Source organism: Canis aureus, chromosome 37 (assembly GCF_053574225.1).
Source record: "Canis aureus isolate CA01 chromosome 37, VMU_Caureus_v.1.0, whole genome shotgun sequence".
NCBI lineage: Eukaryota > Metazoa > Chordata > Mammalia > Carnivora > Canidae > Canis > Canis aureus.
The window spans coordinates 10,938,190-10,953,729 of NC_135647.1; the positions used below are offsets into that span (position 1 = coordinate 10,938,190).

At 42.5% G+C, this 15,540-nt stretch overlaps 1 protein-coding gene across 14 annotated transcripts in view; it reads left to right on the plus strand.

Moving 5' to 3' along the window:
* Positions 1-15,540, plus strand: part of ATXN1 (ataxin 1) — a 412,684-nt gene that overhangs the window by 142,723 nt on the left and 254,421 nt on the right. The window lies entirely within an intron of this gene.

Consider the following 15,540-nt stretch of genomic DNA (forward strand, 5'->3'; position numbering starts at 1 on the left):
TGCTTTGGTGAGCTCACCCCATTTATGGTGGGGTGGGGCCTCTCTTCCTGCTGGGTCACCCGCCCATCTCAAAACTTGCCTTTCCTTGTGGAAATTTGTTTTAAAATAGGTTCTGGCTGCCAGGGGCTGCAAGCTGGGTAAACTCAATTGTGGGGCTGTTGGTAGGCTCCCCCCACCCTTGAAAATTCTAATACAGGATGGAGGGTGGGGATTGGGAAGAGGAGGGGGTACAGTGAGCAGTGGTGCTGTATCCCTAGAATCCTATCTCCCTGGGCCAAGGGGACAGGGAGGAGAGGTGTAGAGAAGAGTTTAGATACCCTCAGCAGGAAAACAATGGTGTCTGAGAGGACTAGCCCAAGACCTGCCTTTAGGGGGCGTCTGGCTCCGGGGCTGAGGCCACAAGCTCAGAAACTGGTAAGAACCAGGCTCTTAGTTCCCAGTGATTCTGGGTGGATGGCCCTCCAATGTGGCTGCGTCAGCCTGGGGCTGCACCCACCTCCACTGGGGAACCCCAGTGTTCTTTCTGAGGTAGTGTATATAGTCTTTAAGATAGCAACATGCCAGCCACTTTATATTCATGATCTCATAATTCTCATGTCCTATTACATTATAATAATTCCTACTTTACAAATGCATAACTGTGGCTCCCAGAGTTTGACCACGGTCATAGGACCATGGTCGTAGGACTCCAGCTTGTGATTTCAACATGTTTCCATAGTAATGGTAGGCCTTAAGATGAAGGGAAATAAGCTTTTAAAAATAAGAGAGTTACTGTAATTTATCTCCCAATTCAGAATGTTGGCTGCTGGCCTATGCTAGAATTTAAAGGAGAGGAAAGAGTTTAAAAAATCAAAAGTTTTAAAGGATGCATGTTTTTCAGAGGGCAAAACATTGACCTGAGTATATTCCTATTGAAACAGTGTGTTTCACTGGTGTTAATGTTGACAGGGGAGGGGTGGGAAGGAGTCACAGGACAAAAACCCCTGGGACCTGAAGGGGAGGCACTGTAGGGGACCAGAGGGGAAAGATCCTGTAGACAAACTTTACCTACTTTACGATTTGGGTCAGGACAGCTCTGCTTCACCTTCCTCTGGGATCAGAAAAATAGACGTTGGGCCAGTTACTCTAGGCTTATGCTTAGCTCACAAAGGACAGTTTAGTGTGGGGGTAATATTAATTCCTTGAATTCCCTTGGCATGGGTTTTGAAAACTTTTTAAGATTTATGTATTATTTGAGAGCCCTCACTCTGAAATGCATGAGAATTTTCTGCTTGCACAATAGATTCCACTTGGACAAAATCTTCTAGTTGTATTTCTCCTCTGAGTTACTGAAACAAATAGATTTTTAAGTGTCTGGCTGGCTCTCCACCGCCTCCTGTTAGAAGGTCAGAATGGAAAAAGATGGGTGTTAGCAGTGCTGCTGGAAGAATAAACTTGTAGCCCCCTGGGGAACCTTGGATTCCACCTCTCATCCAGTATCCTGCAGGCACATTTTTTTTTTCTTCCTCGCAGTATAAAATCAATGCTGGCACTGACCAATTTTCTCTTGGTGCCTCATTAGAGTGAAGACGTTAATATTAGGAATCTCGTGTTCAGTGTTCAGTTTTAGCACTTTGATGGGGTTTTTCTTTTTCTTTTCCTGTGTTTTTTTTTTTTTTTTTTTTTGACTACCTGTGTAATTTCAGGAACAAGCCTGGCTTTGTTATGCTTCCTTAATCTTACCTCACCTGGCCTAGATAACATGCATTCCAAATTGAATTAAGAGTTTGCAGTGAGGCAGCTAAGCAACAGGCTCGAGGCTGGGTCATTTTCTAAGCATCAAAGGACATGGCTTCACTTTCCAGGTCTGGCTTTGGCCTGCTTGGTGAGAGCTGATATTTAACTTGTCTCAGCCTGTGCACTTGGGGATGATGAAAGTTGCTGCCTGATTCATAACTTATAGGTGATTACACTTGTAAAGTATTTGGAGGCCCTTTTCTTTCATTCATTTATTCAAACAAACATTTGTTGTTGAATGAATGGTGACTTTGATTTAAAAACACTACAGACATAAAACACTGGCAGCTTGTAGATAGCAATTTTTTTATTTGCTCTCCTAGAGGAATTTCATTACCAAATCCTTGTGAATCTCGAACCTTGAGAAGAATAATCCTTTCCTTTGTTGGAGTTTTAAATTTAGAATAATCAGACAATAGTGAAGCATTCTGTTCAAAGCATTCCTTTTAGGCTACCCATTTATTATACACTGCTCTTAAGAAGAGATGAATTTGATTAGCGTTGAACATTCAAGTCGGTGTTTTTGCATTGCTAATATCAGGGAGAAATTTTCAAAAAGTTGTGCCTGCTGTTTAATATTATTATATAGTCAACTTTTAATTATCTGTACTGATGGAATATAATCAGCGATGTGTATACTCCAAAATCATTTCCCTTGGCTTTGGGAAGCATTGTATGATGCTTTTATTTACCTTCCATTGTGGTTTTGCTCAGACTAGTATTAGAATTGTATCATATTCTTTGTGCATGCAGCTCATCATAGAAAGGAAGGATGAAAAGCCCAAAAGTATACCAGGGGGTTAGGGAAAGGTCAACTGGAATTTAAAACATTTATTACAGATAATACACAGAATGAATGATCTCAAGATTATTCATCTTGATTATTAAATAGAAATGAACAGCCCTTCATTTACCATTTACCATTTCAATTGCCTAAGGGAAAAACAAAGCACAATAAACCACTTACAAGATTTCTGTGTACCGTTCCATTATTGTTTACCCTTTTTGCATTTTGGAATTTTGTTAAAGCAAAACTGCTTAAGTCACCCCAGTAACACAGCAGCAGTAAACACTGTCCGGTCCATGACACCCCCCGCCCAGGCCCATGTTGTGCACACCAGTGGGGCTCCAGGTAAGTCTTACGGGGGAACAGAGGGCTGGAGTCTTGACCTATTAACATTTCTAAATAATGTCACTGCTACTTGTGTTAGCTGTTACTGTTTATTACTAAAAACACCTCTTCCCTTTTTGTTATTCAGGTTAAGCTCGTTCTTATGGGCAGTAATTAAGGAAGGGAAATTTTGGAGGGTTTGTCTTCTGCCTATTAGTCTTCTGGACTTCAAAAGTCTTCTCTTCAAAAAAATATATTTCATCAGCCTGACCTAGAGGTCCTCCCTTCCTACCATTTTAGCCCTCTCTGTGTGGTTCATTCACCTAAGTGAGTGTGAAATTGCTCAGTGCTTTGGAAGCCAGTGACGTCTGGCTCTTCAGTGGGAGATAAGGGATGATCCATAAGCATGAAGGTGTAGATGCACAAGAAAAGAAATCCATCTTTGGCAACACAGTTTGGTGTGGGGCCAGTCCTTGGTAACTCAGGAGGGAGATCTCCAACCCCACTCACCTGGCCTGTGGGTCAGTAGAATCTGGTTGCCATTGTTGGGCTTCAGCAAGTTGGAAATTGCACTTGGTATCTTCTGCTGGCTTGCCCCCTGCCATCTGGTCAAAGTTTCATCTGCTTCCATTCCCTTGCAGGTGATGCTCTAGTACAGATGTTCAGATGCACTCCAGCACCTCATCGCCCCAGGAGAACACCAAGCAAGGGAGAGCTTTGGGAGGGGTGAGGTGTGGCTCCTTGGCAGAGGCCGGTCTCTACATTTATATTCTTGCCAGCCAGTCAGCATTGCACATACATGTCAACTTGCAGCTACCATGTGCCCTGGAGCAGAGCTGACCTCACCATGTTTGTGAAACAGTCTGTTACCGGGCCCCGGGGTCTCCTGCTTTCCCGCTGCCCCCATCCCCATCTTTACTGACTTTCACACTATTTCCATATCCAGAAGCCAGTGTCGTCATGCTGTTCTAACTCACTCCCTTATTCTGACCTGCTCTGTACAAAAGGAGAGGAAAACCAGTGTCCGAATGTCTGCTCTGTGTGTGGTTTGGGCCACATACGTTTCTATACATAATTGAACTTGAGCTTTGCACCAACTTTCTGAGACAGGTGTTTGTCTCATTTCACAGCTGATGGACTTGAGAGTCAAGCTAGTAAATAACTTCCCCAAAGTTACAGAGCTGGAAAGTGGTAAAAGTAAGATTAATATTTAGCTTTGATTCAAAACCTGTTCTCTTTCTGTGTATGTGTGTGTTCTTTTTTTTTTTTTATTCCACTTCCAAGGTAGCCTGTTATTCTCAAATTTAAAGAGGAAGATCATCTTTAAGCCAAAGGAAAGATTCTAATTACAGAGGTACAGGAACAGGGAGTTGTTGGAGGGCTGTGGTCTTAAGACCATGCTACACTGGCAACCAGCCCCTGCAAGGTGTGACAAGCTGTGCACACCATCCAGAGTGGTGCATCCAAACATCACCCTGGATGGACTCCACTGCTTTTACTTAATCCTGGCCTACTTGCTTCTGTTTCCAGCACTGTGGAGAACTCAGCTGCTTCTCTCTGCTGTGCTGGCCAGAGATGTGTGCCTTCCTGGCTTCCTACTAAAACTTGAATCAGGTTGGGGAGCACAAAGGTTTTACTTCCAGCCTTGTCTCTCCCCGTGGGTTTGGCAGCACTGCATTTAGGAATATACTTTCCCTTGTGTTGGGAATAGTTTTATGTTTATGAGGGGATAAACACGAGAGGCCTCCTTCCCGAGGAAACCTTTTCCTGCCCTGCTGCCATAATTGTGACCAGCAGAAGGTGCGGTCCTTGCACGCCCAGCAGGGCTGCGGGGCGGGGGTGCGCACATCCGTCCTACACTCTCGGGACACTGGCTGCTGACGAAGGTCCCTTACAGAGCCTCCTTCCACTGGAGGTGTTCATAACCTCTCATTTGCTCGCCGTGCCTGTTGGAGAAAGAGGAGCTGGACGGAGCCACTGGCAGGCGGGCTCCCCCGCGGGCGCCGGGACGCGCGGGGGGCGGGAGGGGCGGGAGGGGCGAGGCGGAGCAGCCGCGGCCCGGCCCCGCCCCCTCGGCGCGGGCAGCCAATCAGGGGGCGGGGGCGTGGCCGCGAGGCCCGGGGAGGAGGAGCCTGGAGGAACGCGTGGCTGGGTGGTCCCGCTGCCTGGAACAGCTCCTTTGCAAGCCTTTCTTAAAAAAAATGTTTCGCTTTTTAGTGCCCGGTGCCTGACCGCGAAGGGCCTAGCCCGTGCTGGAGGTGGGTCCTCCGTCATACGGGCTTCCCCTCGGGAAAGGGGCTCCTCTGTGCCGCTGCGGCAACCTCCTCCATCTGCTGCTGTAGGCTTGGAAGTGGGCTCTGACCTCATTTCCCTGCGGAGTTTAAGGGCTTGGGAGGAGGACTAATTAGTCCCTCATTAAGCACTTAACCACAGCGTGCAGTAATTCTCCCGAAAAGGTATTCTAGTCGTGAGATAAAAAGCCAGACACAGTTGTGACATCACATCGGAATACAGAGTCCTTTTAAATCAGAGTTTTTTGTAGTTGGGGGAAATGATTGTGTTTTCATAGCATCTTTACATAACGGTGTTACCAAGGGATCCTTTACAAATGTGATTTTTTTTTTTTTTTTTTTTTTTTAGGGCAGCCCGAGTGGGTGGCTCAGCGGTTTAGCGCCGCCTTCCGCCCAGGGTGTGATCCTGAGGTCCTGGGATCGAGTCCAGCGTCGGGCTCGCAGCACGGGGCCTGCTTCTCCCTCTGCCTGTGTCTCTGCCTCTCTCTCTGTGTCTCTCATGAATAAATAAATAAGATCTTTAAATAAATAAAAAGTGATCTTTTTTTAAAGATTTAGTTTATTTATGAGAGACAGAGAGGCAGAGACATAAGTAGAGGGAGAAGCAGGCTCAGCCCCAACGTGGGGCCGGATCCCTGGACCCCAGGATCACGGCCTGCGCCAAAGGCTCAACCACTGAGCCACCCAGGCGTCCCTAAAATGTGATTTTTAAGGGCCCCTGAGGGGCTCAATCAGTAGAGTGTGCAACTCGATCTCGGAGTTGTGAATTTGGAGCCCCACACTGGGTGTAGAGATGACTTAAAAAGAAAAATGAAAAAATACAATGTAATTTTAACATTCTTGCCCATGTTGAAGATTATCTCATAATCTGGGAGTTTCACCTGAGGTTGCTGACACATCTTTTAACCCCGTCATCTTTGCGGTCATCCAGCACTAGATACTAAATACTAAAATAGGATTGCTTTGTTCATTTTCAGCAGAAAATAAATGGGAGTCAGAGAGCTTTCCTGACCAGGAAGGAAAGGCTCGCTCTTTTTTACGCTGCCTGGCTAGGCTCCAGCTTAATGGCTTAGAAAGTGAAGGCACCACCAGTATGGTTAATATAAGGCCCTACTTAATTAAACAGTGAGAGAAGAATATAATAAGAAGCAGAAGACGTCACTGTAGATGCCAAAAAAAAAAAAAAAAAAAAAGGAACCACTCTAATAGTGACTTAACAGGCCCTAATAACATCTGGTTGTTTGCTTTACTTTTTATCACATCTAATGTTTCAGGGACTTCCATTTATAGTTGAAGGCCTCTGATTTTCCTTCCCCCCCATGCTGCCTGCCTCTCAGACATTTCCTTGCTTGTTGGGGTTAACTAGTAAGAAAGAGACCAGAATGGAGAAAGAATGCAGAAACATGGTCAGGATTACTTAAAAATCAGATAGTGGTTATTACCCATAACGGATGCTGTGGGGAAGAAAATCAAAACTATTGATGACAATATTTGCCAAAAGCTGACTATGTTTCACGTACCTCCGTTCGTGTTAGTTGTAGAAAATAGACTAGTTCCCCTCATGATTCACATCAGTGTCTGCTCTGGAGTCGTCCTGCCTCTTGTGTCTGTTCCAGCAATAAGAGGTTCTGTTCATTGTCTGTTTTTGCTTCTCTTCATGCCCTTTATTTGCTTATTCTACACTCAGACCCAGCTGGGTCTGTTGCTCCCAGGAGGGAAAGATATAGAACTGGCTGGGTGTGGCATTCAGGCTCTGAGCCAGGACCAAAGGTCAGTAGCCTCAAGCTCTGAGCTTGGTCTTTTTAGAGGGGGAAGAAACCTCTCCTTCTAACCCAACACCTGTCAAAATCTAATTACAAAGGTTTAAAATTTTTGCTATTCTAAACTAAAAGCTAATAAGGCTCTTCTTCCTCTCTTTTGGTTATCTGTTCTGTTTCTGTCTAATATTGAAGGAAATAAAGAATTCTCTCAATTTGCCATAGTTTTGTGTATTTGAGGTTCCTACATGCATGTTCCAGGTGGGCAGTTTTGGTCTTTGGAACCTAACGTATTCTAGAGCATTCTATGACATCTTTAGCAGCCACCATGCTTAAGAATTAAACGATTGGGAAATAAAAAGCAAGGGGGAACTTTAGATTATTTATCCTCATCCAGTCTAAGTTATTGGTTAATGCCACATTTGAAGGTGGAGAAATAAACCTATCCTAGGAAGTAGCTCTCATTTGTTACAGTTAGTGAGGTCTAAGATGTTTATTTCTTTCTGAATATATTCATAACTTGGGCCTATAATGCAAAAAAACCCGACCCAGCATTAGATTAAATAGATCTCCTTCTTGATGATGTACACTGCTGATAGGAGTGTAGATTGGCAGAGCCATTTTACAAACAGCTCAGCAGTGTTGTGGAAGACTGCGTGTTCACGTACCTTGTGATCCAGCTAGTCCATTCGTAGGCAGTACCCCAGAGAAACTTGGCTTCTGTGTATTGTTGCTTTCTTTCTTTTTTTTTTTAATTTATGATAGTCACACAGAGAGAGAGAGAGAGAGAGGCAGAGGCACAGGCAGAGGGAGAAGCAGGCTCCATGCACCGGGAGCCCGACATGGGATTCGATCCCGGGTGTCCAGGATCGCGCCCTGGGCCAAAGGCAGGCGCTAAACCGCTGCGCCACCCAGAGATCCCACTTGCATTGTTTCTAATAGGAAAAAAAAATTAAAAATAACACTAGAAACTAAAAGCTTCTTAAATCTATCAGAAGCAGAATATTGAAAAATTCAAATAAGGGAATATTATACAGGATTAAAAATGAATAAAGAACAGGTATTTGCAACACCATAGTTAAATATTAGAACTAGCCTTGTATGAAAAAAAAAATAGCCACAGAAGTCTATATGTAATATGGTAGAACGGTTTATAGAATGCAAAATTAAATTGTATATTTTATGGAATGATATATACAAAATTCAGGGTTGTGGTCACCTCTGGAGAAGTGGCAGGGGATGAGCTTGGGGAAATAGCAGCAATGCTAGTAATATCTTAAATAAGATGGTAGATTCATGAGCATTCTGTTGTTGCTCATAGATTATATGCTTCATAGATATATTTTTTAAGATTTTATTTATTTATTCATGAGACAGAGAGAGAGAGGCAGAGACACAGGCAGAGGGAGAAGCAGGCTCCATGCATGGAGCCCGAGGTGGGACTCGATCCCGGGTCTCCAGGATCACGCCCTGAGCTGAAGGCGGCACTAAACTGCTGGGCCACCCGGGCTGCCCAGCTTCATAGATTATATACACATTGCATGCATTCTTTTGCAGGTTTCAAATTGTGCATGATACAAATATATATCTTTTGGGTTGAAATTTTTTCCCATTTTTATGAGATATAATTGACATATAGCACTTATATAAGTTTAGAAGTTATAGCATAATGGTTTGACTTATGTAATCATGAGATGATCACCATAAGTTTAGTTAACATCCATCATCTCCTAATGATATAATTTTAAAAATTAAAAAAAGTAAAAGATATATATATGTATATATTTTTTTTTACTTGTGAAGAGACCTCAGAGTTTTACTCTCTTAACCACCTTCATATATATTATAGAGCAGTGTTAACTATAGTCCCCATGTGATCTGTTACATTTTAAAAGTACAAGTATTTTCAAGGTGATAATGTACAATAAGGTAACCCAGAATTTTCTCTTGTTACTTCCACATTCTACCCATTTCAAAGTAAAGTCCCCAAGGTCTTGATATCACACAGGAGTGGTTGGAAGGTGTGGCCTGGGGACACCTGGGTGGCTCAGTGGTTGAGCGGCTGCCTTCAGCTCAGGTCGTAATCCTGGAGTCCCGGGATCGAATCCCACATCAGGCTCCCTGCAGGGAGCCTGCTTCTCCCTCTGCCTGTGTCTCTGCCTCTCTCTGTGTGTCTCTCAGGAATAAATAAATAAAATCTTAAAAAAAAAAAAAAGGAAGGTGCGGTCTGGCAGTGAAATCCCTGGGGTCCTTTGGGTGGCCGAGGGGTATAGGATGATGCTGTCTTCTATCTCATTCCCTATGTGGAATGAGATGAAAGACACAGATGGAAGGGAAGACTCTCCCCTTCCAGCGAATGCCTAGAAAAATCTCAGGGCAAGGAAGAAAGGGGACCCAGCAAGTAAGGCTTGGTGACCTCTTGGAAAATCCATATTTATTGCCCCCCACAGTGACGAATGGTTCCAAATGTGGACAGTCAGCTTGGATAGGTTATTACGAGAAACTTGCTCTTTTGCTGCCCACTGTTCTTTCCCGAGCAAAATATGGCCTTTCGAGTGAGGTAGGATTTGGCATGTGTGTGATGATGTCATCTGTTACACAGCCAGGCAAAGTGTCACCAGCTCAAAGGTTCAGTCTTGCGGAATTAACAGCGGATATATGAGAAACTGGTCCATGTGGGAGGAAGGATTACAATAAAAGTGGAAGATGTACGCGGGCGCTGGTGGTGTGCTTGAGGACCAGAGCTGTCCGCTTCGGGGATGCATCACCCCTGAAGTGCCTGCCGGCCCGAGGGGAGGGCAGCCGTCTCCAGAGAATCAGCAGCTTATTCTTAAGCAGCTGAACTAGAAAAAGGTGTGACAATCTGGTTTGCGGAGGTGGAGCTTGACTCTCGATTTCCATTAAATGAATGTGTGCAATCAATACCCCACTGAACGTGGGTCATGAGAACCCCCGGAGGCCCCTGTGCAGCGTGGTATTTTTCAGACTAATTCTCAGACAGGAAAATGTGCAGCATGGCTGTTTTCTAAAATAGTCTCAACATCATTTATGTAATGTCAATGCATCTGGAAGTGAAAATGCTAAGAGTTTCATTTCACTAAAAAGTGGAAAAAAAATTTTTTTTTTTTTTACTTTAACCTTTAACTTTAGATCACAATTAGTGGCATTTTTGCCACAGGGTTGAGAGTATCAAAGTGGGTGTATTCATTGATGCATCGAGCCGGTATCTACTGAGAATATTTTGTGTGCCAGGAACTGTGTAGGCTGGTAGGGAAAATGCAGAGAGATGGTCAGTGACTCTCGGGGGCTCCCAGTCGAGAGAAGGGAGCATTACATTGCAGGACAGATAGGGTCTGTGTGGGAACATGTCACAGGGGAAGTGATATCTGAGCTCAATCTTAAAGCAAGAGTAACATCTGAATGAGTGAGAAGGACATCCCCAACTGATGGTGCACCAGCATAAGGAAGGAGGCATTTTGCCTCATAAGTTCCTAAGATTTCACAGGATTTTATGACACGAACACAAGCATCATAAGAATGAAATTAATAGTAAATTCAGATAACATTGATCTAAGTAAATTGAGACTTTTTTTTTTTTGCTCAATTTGTTCTACCTTTCTGTCTCAATTATGTTCCAGAGAACAACCTGTTTGCACCATGTTAAAGTGCTCAGTGCTTGTGGCCGATGAATAGAATTATAACTCTAAAACTAGTTTAATATTCTAGCAGTAAAACAGAAGTTAAGAATTAAGCATTTTTATATTTTCCCTCTGTAACTCTGGTACGTTTCAGAAGATGGGTGAACCTCAATTAGAAATCTGACTTGCTTTTTTAATTAAAGATTTTATTTGTTTATTTATTCATGAGAGACAGAGCGAGAAAGAGGCAGACACATAGGCAGAGAGAGAAGCAGGCTCCCTGCAGGGAACCTGATGTGGGACTCGATCCCAGGACCCCGGGATCATGACCTGAGCCAAAGGCAGACGCTCAATCCCTGAGCCACCCAAGTGCCCCCTGACTTGTTTTCATGTGTTACAGAGCTAAAGGTAAACTGAGAATAGAAATCATAAAATGCAATGGTGCTAGTATGTTATATTTCAGCACTTTACAGTGTACAAAATACTTTAGTATTCATTATGCACATTTGGCCAGTATGCAAGAGAAAGAGCAGTAAAGGGCCAACTTATAAGTTTGCTTTGTAAAGGATAAATTATTACCAGTTCATTCTGCTCAAGCATGTACTGGTAGCAATTGTAGTAAACAGTTCATTCTCACGGTTTTTTTTTTTTCTTTCCAAAAAACTGTTGCAAAGTTACCTTGCCTGTTTTTCCGTCTTGCATAGTCTATTTCCTTAAATTTCAGCAATTCAAAATCAGAATGGCATCTAATAGATGACACATGAAATGTGTTTGCTGTTAATTCAAGCATCTTATGGCATATTCATTAAGGTAAATATGTGATACGTATTTATCAAGTCACATTACTCTGTCCAGTGATTAAAAGGGACGAATATGTATTTCTATCTTGTTTTTTTAGTGAAAGAAATAATTTATTGTAAGCATTCCTAATTATCTCAGCTAAATGTTTATAGCATTGGAATGATAATATTTGTTGTTTCAATCATTTAGATTTTATAGACAATTTTTATATAGAAATGCTTCTTTTCTGTTGATGCTTTCATACCTCTACACATATATGAGAGATTACTGAAATAATTTGTCCTTTAGCTATAGTGAGTAAGGCTCTTCTTTATTCCTAGTTTGCTAGATGTAAACTTCAGCCATTTTTATGGCTTAACTGAGAGGGTAATGCTAATTAATGTTTTAATAGGAAAAAAACGTTGGCCAATAAAACTATTAAATTTGGAGCATGGATTATAAATTCAACTTGGTTGCCCTAATGACAATGTTGATAGTGATAATGATTATGCAGTTAATATTTATGCAGTGCTTCTAAAATGCTGAGCTCTGTGCTAAACATTTTATTTATATTATTTAATTTCCCCAAGTGCACAGTTAAAGGAGGTGTTCTTATGCCCACTTTACAGATGGATTTATAACCATTATATATAATTAAATAATAATAATTAAAATATACTATGCTAATAACACTTAAATATTCAACTGAAACTTTGAACATATGAAATTTATATGTATAATAGATATGTGTGTCTATATATGCAAGTACACATGTGTATATGTGTGTGTATATACATGTATATGTATGTTCTTTTGTTCATTGAACAAATATTGAATTGTAGACTATGTGTTATAGGCTGCTGTGCTAAACTCTGGAGATAGTACAGTCCTTTGCCTTAAGGGACTTAAATTTAAGGCAAAATGTAAGATAAAAGTACAAGAAAACATGATAATTGCTTTAATAGGGAAAGTACTGGATGTTGTAGAAAAATGGGGAAAGAGGGCACCAGCTTCCTAGGAAGTATTAGAGAGGTCTTTACAGAAATGAGTCCTATCTCTGAGACTTGAAGAAGGAGTTTGAAAAGATGATGTGTAGAGGGGACAGAGTAGACTAGCGGGTAGAGATAAGCAAGGGCAGGCAAGGCAAGGTTGGTCAGATCAGGAAGCCACAGGAAGGAGCGCCTGGGTAGCTCAGGGGTTGAGCGTCTGCCTTCAGCTCAGGGCGTGATCCCGGGGTCCTGAGATCGAGTCCCACAACAAGCTCCCTGCAAGGAGCCTGCTTTTTCTCCCTCTGCCGGTATTTCTGCCTCTCTCTGTCTCTCATGAATAAATAAATAAAATCTTAAAAAAAAAAAAAAAAGGAAGCCACAGGGTTTCAGAGATGCTGAGCATCCAGGGCAGCTAGAGCAGTGACACAGCTGCCTGGGGGCAGATCTCAAGGAGCCTCACCTGCTGTCCAAAGGAATACAGACCTTATATTCTGTGTGTTGAAAAGCTATCAACAAATTAATTCAGCAAATGCTAATTAAATTATGATAAAGAATGGTCTTCCTTCCTTCTCTCCTTCCTTTTCTCATTTATTCATACAGCAGATTTCCACAGAGTGTCTATCATGTGCCAAGCATGTGTTGAATATTGAGGCTAAAAGGGTGGACAAGAACATACACAGTTTTGCTTTCCTGGAGCTTACTAATTAGTAGGAGAAATAAGCATTAATCAATGAATCTAGCAAAAAAAAAAAAGGTAAAATTATAAAGGTGTCTAGTATAAAAAGGGAAAGTGCTTCCATCAAAGCATGGAGTAGGAGGTAGTGACCTGGCCATGTAGGTCAGGATGGGCTCCCCTGGAGAGCAGGATGGGCTCCCCCAGAGAGAAGAGGACTCTGACCTGAGATCTGAAGGAGAAAAGAATACCATGTCATTTGAAGAAGGTGGGTGATTTGGGGAGAAGTCTTTTTTTTTTTAATTTATTATTTATGATAGTCACAGAGAGAGAGAGAGAGAGAGAGGCAGAGACACAGACAGAGGGAGAAGCAGGCTCCATGCACCGGGAGCCTGACATGGGATTCGATCCCAGGTCTCCAGGATCGCGCCCTGGGCCAAAGGCAGGTGCCAAACCGCTGCGCCACCCAGGGATCCCGGGGAGAAGTCTTAATGACGAGGAGATCACATGCAAAGGTCCTGAGGCCTAGGAAAGTAAAGTGCTTTTTAGGAATTAAAAGTGAACTGGAAAAGCTAGAGTGCAGACTGGAAAAAAAGAGCACAAGGACTGGACCATACTGGACCCTGGAGGCCACATTAAGAACCTAGCTTGATGGAAAACCGTTGCATTACCATAAGTAGGAGCTGAGGATGGGCAGGATGAGAATGGACTGTAGGATGACAGGAGTAGAAACATGGAGACCATTTGGGAGGTCCTTGTAGTAGTCTGGATGAGTCGTGCTAGTTGGAGGCCTAGAGCAGGGGGGTGGTGTAGGGGAGAGGTAGAGGGTGGTGTGCTGTTGGTAGAATTCATGACCGGTTGGGTGGGTGTGGGGCATCATTAGGGAGAGGAAGATGTCAGGGTGATGTTGGCACTCATTGCTGAGCTAGGAAAACAGGAGAGAGCAGAATCCACTACTTGGATTTCCAGAAAACACCAGATTGGGAGGAGTGGATATCATAAGGAATTGAGGTTTGAGGTTGGCCTTGAGGAATGAATAGGCATTTTCTAGTTGGCAAGTAGAAAAAGGCATGCTAATCAAAGGAAGTGGCATGCATGAAAACACAGAGATATCACCAGAATAGTGCAAATAAATGCACACACTCACATACACACATGTCCAAAAGGGAAATTAGTGTGTGACCCATAAATAACTTTACTGGTTCCTTGATACGCTTACACCTATTCTGTGTTGCAGTGATTCTAAAACCTGTAGTATATAGAATTTGTAAATAGGTAGATATGTTTAAGTATTTTTTTAAAACCATAGACATAATATAGAGAAATTCCTTTCTTGACTTCCACGTCTTAAATTAGGGATTCACATATGGCTTCAGATTTTGTTAATCTGTTTTCTTTCCAATAAAATGTAACCATTTAGAGAGGACTTGGATTTTAGGTTTTTCCTTTGTGGTTTGGCATCTGGATTTGGGATTAGTTGGCATTTTTAATTGACTAAAATAACTATGAATTTACTCTTGATTGAAATAGGAACATGTTGAGTTCAATTTAGCTTGGGAATTGTGTTTTTTAATATTTTTTATTTATTTATTCACGAGAGAGGCAGAGGCATAGGCAGAGGGAGAAGCAGGCTCCCTGTGGGGAGCCTGATGTGGGACTTCATCCCAGGATCCCGGGATCACGACCTGAGGCAAAGGCAGACACTCAACCACTGAGCCACCCAGGCATCCCAAGCTTGAGAATTAAAATCAAAGGACAGCCACATCCAAAAAGAGTTAGTAATGCTAAGACCTACATAACATATCAATTCTGGGGAAAAATAAGATGATGTCAATTTGATATTTAATGAATACAGGCGTTTTGATAGCAAGGTCAATTTTGGAGAGATGGTACAGTACTAAAATTATCAGCATGGCCTCTGTGAGCAATATTGGCTTAAATCCTGGCTTTAACATCTGCTAGCTATCTGAACTCTCTGGTTTCTTGTCAGTAGCAGAGATACTAATGATTGCTAGCTACTTTGCAGAGTGCAGTACAGTGGGGGTAACGTGCATAAAGCTAAGAACGTAGTAAGTGTTTAGTAAATGTTAGTGATAACTTTGAATTTTATCCCCAATACTGGGCTGTACCTGAGTCATCAACAGAGAGGCATGTATAGTTGCAAAACTGGAAGCCAGGCTGTTACGGTAAAAACAGGTGCTGAATTTGTTTAACTCTGTGGCTGGAAGGAATCTTCAGAGACCGTCATATTCACTAATATTTCAGACATTTTCTGGGGGAGAACTTTTTTTTTTTTTAATTTCTCTGAAGTTTTGGAATCATTAGGAAAGGATGGGAAGGAACGACATCATCTTGATGATGATGACATCATCTTGATGGTAACATCCCTGAGGCTAGGATGGGATGAGGTATGAACTCTGGCCAGAACCCCACTCACTGTGGAGATGAGGGCCTGCTATGGGTCTGCTTGCTGAGGTTTTGACATCTGCCATAAGAATTGTGTGTGTGTGTGTGTGTGTGTGTGT